This window comes from Sturnira hondurensis, unplaced genomic scaffold, assembly GCF_014824575.4.
Source record: "Sturnira hondurensis isolate 20B ecotype Veracruz unplaced genomic scaffold, ASM1482457v3 Scaffold0004786, whole genome shotgun sequence".
Classification (NCBI taxonomy): domain Eukaryota; kingdom Metazoa; phylum Chordata; class Mammalia; order Chiroptera; family Phyllostomidae; genus Sturnira; species Sturnira hondurensis.
In genome coordinates this window covers 1,343,132-1,358,134 of record NW_028077417.1, presented here as the reverse complement: position 1 = coordinate 1,358,134, position 15,003 = coordinate 1,343,132, and positions in this window count along the sequence as shown.

The window sequence follows — 15,003 nt, the reverse complement described above, 5'->3', positions numbered from 1 at the left end:
AACAATGGTTTAGGGATTGCCTGAGGGAGTTTGGTGGGCTGGCTGGAGGGACACAGATAGGGAAAAATTAGGACAACTGTAAGAGCAGAAACAATAAAATATAATTTTAAAATAAAATAAAATGAAATAAAATAAACTGAAAAAAATTACTGCAATAATTTAGGTAAGAGATGGTGGTGGTTTGGACCAAGGCAGTAGCAGTGTGTGTGGTGGTAAGTGATGGCATTCCTTATATACAGGTTGAGGTAAAAGTAGGTTTATAGTTGTTTGTATGGCAAATAATACAATAATTAATAGATAATAATAATATAAAAACTCTCTGTTTTGTGTACTCACAACTATAAACCTATTTTTGCTCCACAGTATGCATTATAGGTAAGAACTGTAGTATTTACCAATGAATTGGTGAGAAAAAAAGAAGTCAAGGATGCCTCCAAGATTTTGGCCTGAGCAACTATATGTATTGAGTTGCTACTTACAAAGACATGGAGACTAATGGAGGAGCTAGTTTGGATGAAAAGATAAGGAGGGGCCCTGGCTGGTGTGGCTCAGTGGACTGAGTGCCAGCCTGTGAACCAAGGGGTTGCTGGTTTGGTTCCCAGTCAGGGTACATGCCTCGGTTGTGAGTTGGGTCCCTGGTGGGGGAGTGTGTGATGGGCAGCCACACATTGATGTTTCTCTTTTTCCCTTCTTACCTCCCTTCCCATCTCTGTAAAAATAAATAAATATGTAAAATCTTAAAAAGATAAGGAGGGTGTTTTGAACATGCTAAGTATAAGGTGTCTATTGACTCCCAAGAAGAGATGTCTAGTAGGTAGTTTGGTATATATGACCAAGGTATAAAGGAGAGTTTTGGACTGGGGAGATATATTATGGAGTTATAGGTGGCATTTAAGCCATGAAAGCCAAAGAGGTTAGTACAGGGATAACAGTGAATAGAATAGAGACTCAAGGCTTGACCCCTATACACTATGAGGTGGAAACAAAACCCAGCAAGGAGTATTTAAAAAGTGTAGCTAGTTTCAGCTGTTTGAATGTTGCCACTTGTGAATGGACTAAAATATTTATGACTAGGTTCTCTTGGTAAATTTACTTGATGCCCTAACTAAGACCTTAATAAAAGGAGAATTAAAGAAACAAAACAAGGTACTTACAACCCTAGAATTCTAGAATATTTGAACTCAATAGGGGCCTTAGAGATAATCTAGTTTAACTCTTTCAATGCGCACATGGTGATACCAAGGTCATAGTGGTAGAGCTCTTAGGTGTGCAGCTGGACCTCAAGCTAAAGTCTCTGGGCATTGGTAGCCTGGCACATGCTCTTCAGTACATAGCTAGTTCCCTTTGAGCACCATGGGGGAAAGTGTTAAAATAGATGCAAACTTTGAGGAGGCAACAAAGATTTCCACTCAGTGTCAAGATTTAAAGTTAAAAGAATGATTATGACATTAGAGGGGAAGATTTCCATTTGGTGTTTCCATTTCCTTTTTATAAATCTATTTCCAGTCAATTAACTAAAAAGACATATATTTGGCCCTCCAAACATCATGTATTAGTATGTAAAGACAGGTTTGGTGGTTACTTAGAAAGGGTCAGAATCTGCATTTCAGTGCTTTTTAGTGAGCTACTATTTCCCTCAGACTTTATATCACTACTTCATCCAGCTCTTAGAATATTAAATGGTTTCTGGTCACAAGATTAGATGTCATTGTATGCTAAGATATCACCCAAGAATTACCTGGTGTCAGTTTACACTTGTTCTTTTTATGTTTCATATTTTAATTTCAGTGTGAAAAACAAGAAAGGGATTTAGCTTTCATTCCTATGCTCAAACCAAATGGCTAGCCTGTTGTCCTAGGAAATCTATTCTATGAACCATCTCTCTCTCACACATTTGAAACTGTGTAGTAATCCATTTGTTAAATGTACATTTGGGCCCATTTGGAGAATTTTTTTATGTTCCATTAATTTGTTAGTCTGGTCTTGCTACTGTAATACACAGCTTTTATTATTATATCCTTATAATGCACTTTAATATCTGATGGTGCTATGCCCTCTAACTTCTCTTTTTGTTCAAAATGGTTCTGGCTATATGGAACTGAAGAGCATGTGCCTGGCTACCAATGACCAGAGACTTTAGCTTGAGGTCCAGCTGCACACCTAAGAGCTCTACCACTATGACCTTGGTTTCACCATGTACGCATTGAAAGAGTTAAACTAGATTATCTCTAAGGCCCCTATTGAGTTCAAATATTCTAGAATTCTAGGGTTGTAAGTACCTTGTTTTGTTTCTTTAATTCTCCTTTTATTAAGGTCTTAGTTAGGGCATCAAGTAAATTTACCAAGAGAACCTAGTCATAAATATTTTAGTCCATTCACAAGTGGCAACATTCAAACAGCTGAAACTAGCTACACTTCTTAAATACTCCTTGCTGGGTTTTGTTTCCAAAACATACAGCCAAAAATAAGCTCATGCTTATTTTTCAGATGAATTTTGGAGTTATATACTTAAGTCCCAAAGTAAAATATTATATTAGTATGTTTTTTGGGATGGCATTGAAGATTTAGATTATTATAATTGATTTTTAAAAAACAATTTATACTTTTTATATAAGAATAAGGTAGAGGCATGCCCTGAAGACATTGTGGGTTTGGTTCCAGACACCACACTAAAGTGAGTATCACAATAAAGTGAATTGTATTTTTTTTGCTGGTATAGAGGCTTGTCTTTGGTTTGTAATAAACAGAACATCTGTGAAGTGCAATAAAGTAAAGTGCAAAAAGCGAAGTATACCTCTATGTCCTATCATTTACTGGTCTTTTATGGTTATCAGCAGAGATCACCAAGTTTGTTTTTTTCATATAGACCTTGTATACATCTTACTAAGTTTAGTTTTATGAAATTAATATTTATTATTACTTTTATAAAAGAGATATGTTCTTATATTGAATATATATTAATATGTGTTATCAAAATCTTATAACAATTATAACCAATTACCTTTCAAATTATCTTCTAATAATTTAAATAGTTTCTATGAATTTTTAAATTATATGTAATTATTTTACATGTTGGTCATAATTTTCCATTTTTCCTGTTTTGCATATCTTATTATCTTCTCTCCTCTAAATGCAATGTCTAATCCTTTCAGAACAATGTCAAATAATAATCACCACGGTATTTTCCATGCCTTATTCTTGATTTTAATGGAAATGCTTCTATTGTTTCAAAATGAGAAGGGTTAAGGAAATATTCATGTATTTCATGTTTTATTAAGCATCAAAAAATCAGGTACAGATACATTTTATCATCTATTTCAATGTCTATTGAGATAATCACATGCTGAGTCTTGTTGATTTATTAAAACATTAAATAATATTACTTTAATACTTTATCTTTTTTAAAGATTTTGTTTATTTATCTTTAGAGGGGAAGGGAAGGAGAGAAGGAAAGAAATACCAATGTATGGTTGCTTCTCATGCGTCCCCTGCTGGGAACTGGCCCGCAACCCAGGTATGTGCCCTGACTGGGAATTGAACCATGATCGTGTGGTTCGCAGGCCCACATTCAATCCACTGAGCTATGCCAGCCAGGGCTAATACTTTGTCTTGAATAGTACTTTCTTTCCTAGAGAAAAGAAATTCCACTTGGTTATAATGTGTTAATGTTTTAATTTGTGTGAAGATGGATTCTATCTTTTGAGAATTTAGGGTGCTTATATGAGTATAGAGGGATGGAATACCTATGCATTTACTATTTTGTCCTAATTGTCTGACTTTGGGATCAGAATTGTCTTTTTCTAGTCACCTCTTCGATACACACAATCAATACACACAAATGCACATACATTTTTTAAATAGATAGTTGAAGGATGCTCTAATTTCCCCTCCAAATAACCACCTTTTACTTTTTACTCTATAAATATTTACTTAATGCACAAACGGTAAAAAAGTTTGTTTGCCCACTTTAGAAACTCTACAAGAGGTTGCTGTGAGTCTTAAGGTACGAAAAGTTGGTGTTTTTATATTTTCTCTTCACCTTTGATGTTCTTCATTCATTTCCCTGCTCCTCAACTCCCACAGTGTATGCTTATTCTTTTGATAGTTGTTGAGGGAGATGGTTCAGACTATCTGCTTTCAAGAAAATGAATTTCCCTTGGCAAGTCCCATCTGGCACCTCACAAAACATGCAGTAACCAGGATAGTGTTCTCACTGTAATCCCTTCCTTTAGAATACAGTATGTGATCTGAAATAGCTTTGATGTTCAGCAATAAAGTTAGGGCTTAGGCAGGTCCCAACTTTTATAGATCTGGAGCTAAACTGAGTTCAGAAAGACAATTGTATGAGTCTTGGAGTTTCTATATAATTTTTGCTCTCTTCCCATATAATGCTGATATAGTCATGAGTAGTCCTGAACAATTCTGAAACAGACTGTTTTAAAGTTGAATTTTCCCTTTTGGTGGTATCAGACTGAGCTGGCCATTGCCTCTCCATCCTTATCTCCCAAAGAAAGGGATGCATAAGTTTGAATTCCTCAGGGAATTATTTCTGTGACTTCCTTGTCAGAGCTATGTCAGAGCCTCAGAGCTGACTGAGCCTCTGCTGGCTGGTGGTCATCTAGTCAAAGGTAACAGGCACTGGAATAGGCCAGATGAGGGCAGCAAAGGGCTAATCATGGAACATGATTTGTGTCTAGTGGCAAACAGCCCAGAAGTCAGAGGCAAAGAGGTGCTAGCTTGAGCCAATGTCCTTATTGGGAAAATCAAAGTTTGCAAGGATTAGATAAGAAAGGGTAGGCAGGGAGGATATTCCAGAGAGAAATTAAGACAATTCAGGAACAGAAGTAGGGAAGGAACCTATGCATAAATACATGGGAGCCAAAATAAGATCAGGAAAAGAGAGAAGAAACTTTCTAGCACCTATTTTGAGCAAGACACTTTATCTGTAATAATAACTCATTTAGGTAAAAATGAATACCATTTTCAATTAGTTACTATGTGCCGGGTGTTGTTCTAGGTTGTTAAATGTTTATATATGCATATATAAACATATATACACATATGCATGCACACATATATAAATATATACTTTATATGTAGTATTTAAGATAGGAAGTCAATACATGGGTAAGGGTAGACAGATAAAGAGTCTCAAGGTCTGAGCCCTAAGAACTCTATTGCTTAGAATTAAGAAAGAGAACCAGCAAGAAAACCTAAAAAGGAATGGGTAAAGTATAAATAAATAAATAATAAAATTATACAATACATTTTAATTATATAAAAATATGATTCATTATATGTAATCTATAATTTAATATTATATATAACATTTATAATCCTAAAAACGCACCCAAGATAGGTATTAATATCCCCAAAGTGGTTTTTTAATTTTCACATATTTGTGGGTTTGCCAAATTTCCTTATTTTATGGATTTCTAATTTCATCCCATTTTTGTATTGCAAAGTTACTTTGTTTAATTTCAATCTCTTTAATTTTGTTGAGACTTGATTAATGGCTTGACATATGGTCTATTCTGTAGTTTGTTCTATGTGGACTCCAGAATAATATGATTTCTACTATTTTTAGATAGATTGTTCTATAGTTTGTTTAGTTGGCTTATAATATTTAACTTTTCAATTCCCCTGTTGATTTATACATTTATTCAATCCATTATTGAAAATAAAGTATTAAAAACTCCCACAACAATCAATTTTGAATTATTTATCTTTCCCTTCAATTCTGTCCATTTCTGCTTCTTGTATTTAGGGACTCCATTGTTAGGTCTATGTATGTTTATAAATGTTATAACTTTTGGAGTGATTTCACCTTTTGCCATTATAAAATGTTCTCTTTCTCTAGTAATGATTTTGCATTAAGTCTATTTTGTCTGATATTAATATTATCAACTATTCCAGCTCTCTTTAGTTACTGTTTGCATGTAATATCATTGTTCTTTGTTTTACTGTATTTTTGTCCAACTCTAAAGGGAATCTGTTATAAATATTTTATATAGATATCTGTTCTAGATAATGTAAAAAATTCAAAATTCATTCTACGGATCTTTGCCTTTTCATTGCAGTGTTTAATCTGTTGATAATTACTTTAATTATTCACAAGATATATGTCATTTTTATAATTTATTTCTATATGTTGTGCAGACTTTCTGTTCCGCATTCCTTCATTAGTGCCTTTTCTGTATTAATAGATATTTTCTAGTATGTCATTTAATTTTTTACTACATATTTTTTAATTGTTTTCTTAGAGGTTGCCATGGAGATTAAAACTAACCACTTAACTAATAACACTATAGCTGTGATTAATGCCAACTAAATTTCAATAGTATATAATGGGGAGTGACAGCTTAATAGGTACTGAGTATCTGTTTGGGATGATAAAGAAAGTTTGGAACTCTATAGTGGTTAATGGTTGTTGAAAATTTTGAATGTATTTAATGTCACTGAATTGTATACTTTTAAATGGCTAAAGTAATAAATTTGTTATGTTTATTTTATACAATAAAAAGGAGAAAGTAAGACATTTTATAGATAAACAAAAACGAAGAATTTCTCACTTGTAAACCTACTCTAAAAGAAATACTAAAGGCAGTTATTTATACCAAAATTGAAAGACACTAAAATGTAACTGAGCCCTGGCTGGCATAGCTCAGTGGATTGAGCATAGGCCTTCGAACCACGTGATCACGGTTTGAACCCCAGTCAGGGCTCATGCCTGTGTTGCAGGCCAGTTCCCAGCAGGGGACACATGAGAGGCAACCATACATCGATGTTTCTCTCCCTCTCTCCTTCCCTTCCCCTCTAAAGATAAGTAAATAAAATCTTTAAAAAAACCCTGGCTGGCGTAGCTCAGTGGACTGAGTGCGAGCCTGCGAACCACATGATCATGGTTCGATTCCCAGTCAGGGCACATGCCTGGGTTGCAGGCCAGTTCCCAGCAGGGGACGCATGAGAGGCAACCATACATTGATACTTCTCTCCTTCCCTTCCCCTCTAAAGATAAATAAATAAAATCTTTTAAAAATCTTTAAAAAATAAAATAAAATAAAATGTAACTGAAATCCACGTGAAGAAATAAAGACATCTATAAAGGTAACTACATAGTTATAAAAAGGTACAATAAATCTCATTTTTGTTTATAACTATTTTTCTCATTACTGAGAAGATATCTGTACAAACCAGTAGTTTTGAATATGTATTATTGATGGCTAAAATGTAGATGAACTTCAAAAACAGTAGGCTAAGTGAAAGAAGTAAGATACAAAAGGTCAAATATTATGTGATTCCATTTATATGAAATGGTTAGAATAGGCAGATATGTAGAGATAAAGCAAATTGGTGGTTTCCAGGGCCTGGGGCGACGTGGAACAGGGATCAACTGCCTAACAGTTACTGGATTTCCTTTTGGGATGAGCTACACAACACTGTAAATGTACTAAGTGCCACTGAATTGTTCACTTTGAAATGTTAATTTTATGTTATGCAAATCTCACCTCAATAACAAAAACAGCAGTGGGTTTAGGAACCACACTTTAGTCGACCAGTCTTAGTAACATAATTTAGGCCTCTAAAGAATGAGGATTGCAATTCTTCTGTATTCTCTCCACTTGAAGGCCTCTGAAGGGGTCAAGTAGAAACAAATAACATAGCAGACCATACCATCTCCAGCAACCTCCCCTGTGCAAGAGCACTTGTCTAGTTCAGTCTGTTTATCCACAGCTCCAGTTTCTGGTCTTAACAGTATCTTTCTGCCCATCCTGAAACATGATTATTATGGAGATTGAATTCTTGTTTCTTACCTCTCCTGGTGGCTGTTTTGTGTTACTTTGTTCACTATATTTGTTCTTTACCAAGGTTGTTTTCAGCTGTAATTTGCATTTAAACTTCCTTGAACAATCAGGAGACAGATATGTGTTATTTTGTGGTCTGTTTACCCTGGACTTTCCAGAATGTCTGCAACTTTGACACAAAAGAAAAACCTCCCAGTACAAGACTTGAGTGCTTCCCATCATGTCCAGTTCAGTAGTTAACTGACTCAAGTTCCTCCAATAGTCCCCCACACTCCAGCTCTGATATTTTCCTCTATTCCCCATCCTACAGCTGCAGGGGAGAGTCCATTACTTGTTGGAGTGGTAACAGAAGATCAGGGAGGCTGCATGCAGGGGGCTGCTTTGGAGTGGGTCCCAGAGGGGTAGGCATTGCAGGGGAGGACATTCCAGTAAGAAGTAACCACACAGAAGGCATGATTACTTTAGTATAGGAGCCTAAAGCATGGGCATTGGTACTGGAGGGCCTGGGTTTGAACAAGTCTGGGTATTTCCTGGTTCTTTCCATGATCCAGTCCCTCATTCCTCTCTCACCCATACCCATCCCCCCTGTTGCATAAACAGCCTCCTACCTGCCAGTGTGCAGTTAGTTTCCCATTCTGTGTATCTGGTCTTAAATGACTGAACCTCTTCTCATTTAATGCTCCTATTGCCTATGTGCAGTTGTCGCTTGGGCAGCTATTTAAGCCCACTTTCCACTCCAGATAGATCCTTGTCAGGATCTTTTTCTTCTCATGGACCTGCATTCTTTTTTTCCACTTTTAGTTTATGTGTTGCCTAAGTGAGTACTCCCAAGTGTAATTTCTTGGGGGAGGGGCAGTGAATTCCCTGCTAAGACCAATCAGGTCTCTGACTTTGCTTTTGACCAAAAGCCGAAATGATGGGAGAATTTTCTAAAAGCAAGCAATGATTACAAAGCTGAAATGGGTGGTTGAGGAATAGTTCGAATTAATTGCGGGAACCAGTCAGGGAATTATTCATGTGCTTCACCTAATTTTTGCAACTCCAATTCAAACAGGAACATTTTCAAAAGCTTCCCACTAGTAATGCGCCAACTCTTGGATATGGGCGGGTTTTCCATGTACAAAGAGAGTGAGTAGATACTATCTGTGTCAATCATTTTCCTCCAACCAGTCAGGGTATTTGAAGGTGGCGCAATAAGCTGGCTATAATAGGAGCGCACTAGCTCGTGACTGGGCGCATTTCACCTTGGGTTGTGCTTTGGCTCCGTGGCAGTTCAGTGGCACTGTAGCGGTGTGGTGGCGCTGTAGTGTTGTGGTGGCGCTGTAGCTGTGTGGTGGCGCCGTAGCTGTGAGGTGGTGCTGTAGTGGTGCCTTCTCTTCAGGGGTGAGTGAACACCGCGAACACTCCTGCATGGAATCACAAAATGTAAAATTGATTTTAGTAATATACTTCAATAGTCTGGAGGGCTTTGGATTTATGACTGTAGATGAATTTGGGCTCAGTATTGTGCTTTATGTTACTTACTGAGGACTTTAACATTTCATTTGTTTCCTGAGCAAGGTGGCAGCCAAAGAGCTGATTTTGGCCTTTGTTTTAAATCTTTGGATGATTATTGTCTTGCGTATTTGTTCTTGATTTTGACCTCTCCGTTTCTGTCATTTTAAACCCAAAAAGGAGAAATTTCACTCTGAGGTCTTGTGTATGGGTTAGGACAGTGGCTTTTGGCTGCCGTCAAGTATAGTTTTTATGTTTTGTTTTCTTTTTTCATTTTCTTAAATATCATTTGTGTGGCTAAATTTTAGAATCAGTCCTCTCATGTTGTGACTTAATTTAAAAGGAAGAGAGGTTTCTTGGTATTTTCAATTTGAAAATGACAAAACTGACGATCCAATATGTGCACGATTTGTTCATTGATAATCTTAGATTTAAACAGCCTTTAGTCTCTGTTGAAGCCATTTTGCATTTTGGTGCAATATATTTGTGTATTTAATAAATAGTTTACAAGGGGAGCAGTGGTAAAGTCAGATAAAGCCAGAATGCAACGCTTCTCCCTTACGCTTGTGTGTGCTAGCCCTGCCGCTTCTCATGCTCCTCCCTTATTCTAACGCTTGCTGGCCCTGCCCCTTTGACTATGCACTCAATTCTTTTGTCTCCATGCGTGTTGTTAAGGGTAGACATTTGAAATAGGCAAGGATTGTACAATATGATATCTAATGTGTATTCAAGGAGAGAATTAAAGTAAAAGAAAACTCCTCTCTCAAAAACCTGAGCATCACAATCACAGAGAGGAAACTGATTCTTGCTTTTTGGTAAAATGGTGCCAATTGAATTGGTCTGGTTTATTCCTAATTTTGACTTGACTTATGTATATTATGTAGTATATAAGTGATTTAATGGTATTTTTATTGATTAAATATTGGTGTTCTCCAAATATTATCTCTCTGGATATTTACAAATATATTTACAGAAGTCAATTGTTGGTTGGGTTGAAAGCTACTTCTGTCTTTCTTAGTGTGAGGTACCATGGTTTTAGGAATTAGGACATTAACTAGACTCATGTTACCACTTGAAGCAGAACCCTAAACTTTGAACAATTTCTAACTTTGGGATTGAGATCAAAGTGTCATTCTTGATGGCATCTTTATTGCATCCTCTTTGTTCACAGAATCCTAGAGGAGATATTTTCCAAAGACCACATCTACAAAAACCAATACAAGCAAAAGGAAGATTGCTTTCATTGTTCTTTCCTTGAAACTATGCTCATTGTCAAAGAGTAGCAAAATTATTCAATGATTGAAGTTATTCATGAAATTACCCTAATTGATGTTAGCTTATTTCTGATGTCCATGATATTCTAACTTAACTGTGTTACCAATTACCAACACTAACACAACATAAAAAACTGTTGTACAACCTGGTGAACAACTCATCCTCTTATTTCAAAGGTTTATTTACCTATAATCCTGCCTGAGTCTTTAGCTATGGTATTAAATAGGATAAACTGATTTGTTTGAGATTCCCTCTTACAGTAATTGAGAGAATTGCCTTTCAGCCTAATACCTGATAATTCCCCTGTGATGTTTGATTAGAGCAGAATGAAACATGGTTCATTTTGCAGAAACAGTCAAACCTCTGAAGCAGTAGTCTCACCTGATCTTGTAATTCCAGGATTGTACATTATTTTTCACTTTGCATGTTTGCATGCTCTAGGTCACCAACCATTTTTAGAAGTTTTTCTGGATAAGGGAAAGAGGACATTTGTCCTAGCCACCCACTAAATGAATATAAATTTCCTGCAGGGGTGCTAAGTTTTTCACCCTGGGCAAGCCACCTTGCAGATTTGTATAATGACCACCTTCAAGACCTGCAATGGAAAAACTCTGTGGGCCTGTAATGTGAAGAAAATGGAACTGGAACCAATAGTCAAAACTAGCCAGATGAATAAGCTCATCTCTCTATAGTGTGAAGTAAGGGGAGTTAGACAGAGGTCAGTGCCCATCTCTTATCCCCTGGTGCCATCATTAAAGGTGGTGTTGAAACCCCTTCCCCGGGTCTCTAAGAGACAGGGATGGGCAGCAGTGGCAGGGTCACTCCTGAACACTGCTGACTAGCTCCATGGTAAAAACCTTGTTTTTACAACCTGTTTATTTAAGCAGGAGCATCTTTTTCCAGATGTATTTGTGCCCCTCTGTACAGTACATGTGCCACTGTTACAGACCCATATCCATAATTAGACTGTCCTGATTTCAAAAGAACCTTACTTTGACATTTTGACATCATAGTTCTGATTTTTTTTCTTCTTTTTGAAAAGCTAGTAGCAGTTGGATGGACTGGATTAGACTGAAGGAATAAACTAAGGGAGCCTAAGGAGTGCGGGGTGCTGCTCAGTCTTAGCTTCAACAGGTATGAGAATGTGGATCAGAATGCAATTATAAAGCCCAGCTCTATTTATGAAAAGGAGAAGACATGACACCCATGAACCAAGTAGTGGTCCCGGAGTTGTAGTTTGTCAGCTTACCCTCCCTGTAGCATTTTTTAATAGAGGTCCTGAAGGCATAGGTCAGCAATTACAGTAATTATAGATCAATACTCCTCTAAATCTTTACCCTTCCATGTATTGTTGGCCATTTCTCTCTGTTGCAGACATTGCTGGGCCACATACCATGTTGAATACACAGTGAGCCTCCAGTCTAAGTGAGAGACACTCAGCTCATTTTCACTCTAAGGCAATAATAGTCTGGCAGCTCAACTGGCTTCTAACATTATTTCAATACTGTGCCACTGCTGAAATTTTTCAGTGAATTCAGGTATTGGAAGCTGGGGGCAGGTTTTAAGATTTGATGATAAGGCTCCTGACCCTGTATTTCCTGGCCTATTATGCAAAAGAAGTACAGTGGGATGAATGGTTTTGAGTGAGTTGATTATGACAAAAAGTGCTAATGTTGGATGGGTTACACTTAATGCTCCTGTATAATAAATGCTCTCCCTTGTTCCTTTCCAGGTCATTGTCTCTGTGAATACAGTAGCCAAACAGCAAGACTTGATTGGTAAACATCCCCTATATTTGGTACCATTTTTCCTGGATTGCTGTCTGATGCACAGATCCTGTGTCTGAACTTGACTGTACCTTTGCTATCTGTCAATTTTCTGGCAAGGTATGCAATAACTGGATTAAGATTTCTTTCTCTTTTTATTACTGTTTTTTTTTAATCTACAGTTTACATTCAATACTGTTTTGTATAAGTTTCAGGTGTATAGCATAGTGGTTAGACAATTATATACTTTACAAAGTGTTCCCCCTGGTATTTCCAATACCCACCTGGAACCATACACAGGTATCATAATATTATTGACTATATTCCCTGTGCTTTACTTTACATACTCATGAGTATTTTGTAATGACCAATCTGTACTTCTCCATTCCATCATTTTTTCCAGTAAGTCCCCTACCACCCTCTCTTCTGGAAATCATCAGTCTATTATCTATATCTATAAGTCTGTTTTTGTTTTTGGTCATTTATTGTTCTTTAGATTCCACATATAAGTGAAATTATATGGTATTTGTCTTTTTCAAAATGACTTATTTCACTTAGTACAATACCCTCTAGGTTTATCCATGCTGTCACAAATGCTAAGATTTCATGCTTTTTATGGCTGAGTAATACTCCATTGTGTATATGTACTACAATTTTTTATCTACTTATCTATTGATGGACACTTGGCTATTGTAAACAATGCTGCAGTGAACATAGAGGGTGTATATATTCATTTGAATTAGTGTTTTGAGTTTCTTTGTATATATAGAAGTGGAATGCCTAGGTCATAAGACAGTTTCATTTTTAATATTTTGAAGACCCTCTATGTTGCTTTCTACAGTGGCTGCACCAGTCTCTATTCCCAACAACACTGCACAAGAGCTCCCCTTTCTCCACATCCCCACCAGCACTTGTTGGTTGTTATTTATTGAGGATAACCATTCTGACAAGTGTGAGGTGATGTCTCATTGTGGTTTCAATTGACATTTCTCTGATGATTAGTGACATTGAGCATCTTTTCATATGTCTATTGGCATCTATATGTCCTCTTTGGAGAAGTGTCTATTCATATCTTTGCCCATATTTTAAATGGATTGTTTGTTTTTTAGTGTTGAGTTATATGAATTAATTCTAAATTTTGGATATTAACCTTTTATCATATGTATCATTGGTGAATAAGTTCTCCCATTCAGTGGGTTGTCTTTTCATTTTGATGAAAAGTTTTTCTGTGCAGAAACTTTTTAGTTTGATGTCCCATTTGTTTTCCTTGATCAGTAAATGTATCAGAAAAAATATTTTAAATAGAAATTTCCAAGATTTACTGCATACTTTCCCTTCTAGGTATTTTATGGGTTTGAGTCTTACATTTAAGTCTTTAATCATTTTGAGATTATTCTTGTTTGTGGTGTAAGAAGGTGGTCTAGTTTCATTTTCTCTATGTATCTCTCCATTTTCCCAGCATCATTTATTGAATAGAGTATCTTTATTTCTTTGTGTGTTCTTGCCTCCTTTGTCAAATATTAATTGGCCATAAAGGTGTGGGTTTATTTTGGGGATCTTTATCCTGTTCCATTGATTTGCATGTCTGTTTTTATGCCAGCACCGTGCTGTTCTGATTACTATAGGCTTATAGTATATTTGATACCAAGTAATGTGATATCTTCTTTTTTTCCCCTTTCTCAAGATTGCTGTAGCTATTTGAGCATCTTTTGTGGTTCCATATAGGAATCCTTTCTGGTGAGTGATCAGCTTTCATATTAACTTTAGATTCTAACTTTCAGAATATAGGTATACCAAATCTCAGAGTGGGGGATCTCCTAACTACTGTTTACAGATTTGATGTTGTTGCTCACTTTGATATATGTTTTGAAATATGGTCTTCCTGTGAGGCCATATAATAGTAAATCTTATTAGTTGTACTTATTATTATTATATGTAGAAGAAATGACTGCATAATGTAGCCCTAAAGCTTGGTGGTTTATAACTTGCTGGGTTGCTTTGGAGTCTGAACTCAGTTCAAACCTGATTTAACCAGTAACTGCCTATCCTTAGTTCCTAACTAATTCTTTGATCCTCAGTTTCCTTATCTGCAAAACAGAAATCATACTTTGCTATCAGGCTTGTTGTAAGAAAGAAGTGTGATGATCTTTGTAGTATACTCCATACTTGGGATTTACTCAAGTAACTAGTCCTCCATTTTTGAGTGCACAGATCAGATCAGGACATTATAGTGCTTGGCTTAGCCCCCTCCCTGTCCCTTACCTTTAATTATTTTCTTTTTTCTCAGGCACAGCAAATTTTTCATAGGTTACATGGGCTTCTCTTTGGAAACCATGCTTCAGTAATTTTGCTTTGAAGTAAGAGGTAGCATGGGGTCCTGAGATTTTTTTATGTTCTGAGCTGGGTTATGTTCTGGCCAAGTCAGACAACTTACACCAAGGCTGACATGGCTCAGCACCCAGTGGGACATTCTAGGATTTGTCAGGCTGTGTGGGCTGGAGAGTATCTGTTAACTAGCAGCCATAGAAAATTCTCTTCTCTTTGCTTATAACAAGTCACTTCTGAGCTGTGATTAATTCATTTAAGATTAGGTACAAACATTGACAATGTGAAAGATAGAAAAAGTGCTAAAAATAAATATGTGCTATCCTAAGATATTATTA